The sequence below is a fragment of the Tenrec ecaudatus genome, chromosome 3 (assembly GCF_050624435.1).
Source record: "Tenrec ecaudatus isolate mTenEca1 chromosome 3, mTenEca1.hap1, whole genome shotgun sequence".
NCBI lineage: Eukaryota > Metazoa > Chordata > Mammalia > Afrosoricida > Tenrecidae > Tenrec > Tenrec ecaudatus.
In genome coordinates this window covers 36,072,808-36,075,287 of record NC_134532.1, presented here as the reverse complement: position 1 = coordinate 36,075,287, position 2,480 = coordinate 36,072,808, and the positions used below count along the sequence as shown (strand labels likewise).

Genomic DNA, 2,480 nt, shown 5'->3' with positions numbered 1-2,480 from the left:
CTCCAGTGGAGTAGGGAATTTAGTCCTAGTGGTGCTGTGACAGAAACGTTTGACAGCTAAGGACATGGTCTGTGTGCTACTCCTACCAGTTACTTCACTGGGAAGGACAATGATACGTTACAGCCTGAGAAACCATGAAAGGGGCAGCTACCTAGGGTGCTGAATGAACTCCATGACAAGGGTCTGTGTGGGGTCGTGTCAACAGTTATATCCTGGGCTCCAAACAAAAAGACAGTGCTTGAACACAGGTCTGCTTTGCATTGTTTGAATGACATTCCAGAGCACATTCACCATGCCTTACTCACCATAATCAGGGTGTCATAATTCTGAGGTCTTGTTCACCCTCTATCTTTTTGCCTTCACTGCCTTTGCAGTTGGTCTCTGGCATGCTTTCCCTTATGCAGATCTCATTTCCCTGAGGTGGGTCTTTTCTGTGTCAGCTTTGTCAGGCCGTGATACTCAGTAGATTGGCAATCATGCCACCTTGTAAATTTGAAGCCCTTTTTGTGTGAAGGCTTATTTGTTGGTCTGTGACCCCAGATTACTGTAGCAAAGAAGATGAGACTGCTACCATTGAGATGTAGCGCATTGGAAGTCCTAGAGAAGAGATCCTTTTAGTCGTACATGGGAGATGTGAGTGAATATAGAGGCAATAGAAGGGTGTTTAGTTTCTTATATATTATGAATATTGTCTTCCCATTTGTATGAGTCCACCAGGGTGAGCTTATGTGATAAACCATGTCACAAATGTAGGTTGGAATACCAACCCTTTATCCAGTGAAGGACTAACACCTCTGGTTGGATGTCACGCTGGTGGACGCCCTGCACAGTCTTTTATTTTCTCTGTTAGCTAGGACATGTGTTAGTAAGCATGTGCAATTTCTCAAAGTACACAAGGAATGAGGCAGCAGAATAAGCACTAAGTTCTCGTAACAAATGGCCTTGCCAGGAAACTCAAGGTGTTAGTCCTTGAGAAGGATTTGTTTTCACTTTCAGCAGTCCAGGGTGCTGTCAATGTTTTCTGCCATTACTACATTCTAACACTCTGATTCTGCTTCAGTCTTCCTTTCTATGCACTGAAGAATGTACAACTTTCACATTCATTTTTCATAGGCAATTCAAAATACTGTCTGCACACTTGTTTAATTTCCTTTTCTCAATTGTGTTTTAAATATATTACCATGCACTAAATCAATGACACTATAAACAGAAGAATCATATGCTCCGAGGGGATGATTGATAAAGTTCCCTGCATTAATATAACAAAAATATGTGGAAGGTGAACCAGAGGTGAATAGAAAACACAAGAGTCAGGGGTGGATGTGGGGTTCACACTTAACCCTAGCTCAATCTAAGAACAATTAGTTCTTATGACGTGGCCCTGATCAGTATGTGCCCTTTTGAAGGAACCACAGAAGGTATGGGTGCTACAGCAAAGTGTGGTGAAGACATGAGATGGTATCTGACTCTCGGAAAGAATGGTGTCGGAGACTGCGCGGCTTCCGAGGGCCTGCAGGCGTGTGCTCGCCGCGCACCGGGCCTTCCATGTCATCTTTCCCCGTTGGAACTGGACGGGCAAGCAGGGCAGGCAGCATGCCTAAAGCACCCAAGGGAAAGAGTGGCGGTCAGGAGAAAAAAGTCACCCATCCATATAGTAGAAAAGCCGCTCAGATCACCAGCCAGTCCCACAAACAAGAGAAAAAGCAAAAAAATGAAGAATGAGAAGGCCTTGCATCTCAACATTATTGGTGAAAAACTACAGTGGTTTCAAAATCATCTTGATGTCAAAAAAGTAGAATATTCAAAGAAAGACGCTTGTGCATGGATTAAAAGCTATTTAAATCGATTCAGCAGTGAGTTGGAGCAGATTGAGTTACATAACAGCATCAAAGACAGGCAAGGCCGGTGACACGTTTCCCGGGAGATGGTTATCAAGCAGACGATGGAGCGGGAGCGACAGCAATATGAGGACTATGGCCTTGAGGTTCCCGACATTGTAGATGCAGCTAATCTGAAAACACTTAGGGAATGGGATTTTGATCTGAAGAAATTGCCAAACATTAAGATGAGGAAATCTGTAAAAATGATGCAATTCCCAAGAAATGCAAGAAGAAAAACTTTACAACTGTAGACAAAGTCTTAGAGGAATTGGAACTAAAAGATGAATCCAGCAGCTCTGACGAGGAAATTACTCCAGTGACCTAATGCACGGTACTTGAGCTGTGAACACATTTGAGAGCATCAAGCTACACTTGTTCATTGTGGTAAATCAACAAGTGGTCATTCTCTTATGTGACCAGTGTTCTATGTGCAGTTTTAAAACAGGTAGAATTTTTATTTAACATTATAAGGAAAAAGGAAGACTGCTTTATATTTTGTATTAATTTGTTAAAATGTAGTGACCAAAAAATCCTTTTAACCTGAATTTGGAGGGGCAGGAGTTAATTTGAATGAAGACAGAAAACAGTTTCTTTTCCCCT

General features: G+C 42.3%; 1 pseudogene; it reads left to right on the top strand.

The window, feature by feature from the left end:
- Window positions 1–1,593: 1,593 nt before the first annotated feature.
- LOC142443350 (translation machinery-associated protein 16 pseudogene) lies at window positions 1,594–2,205 on the top strand (annotated as a pseudogene).
- The last annotated feature ends 275 nt before the right edge of the window (window positions 2,206–2,480 follow it).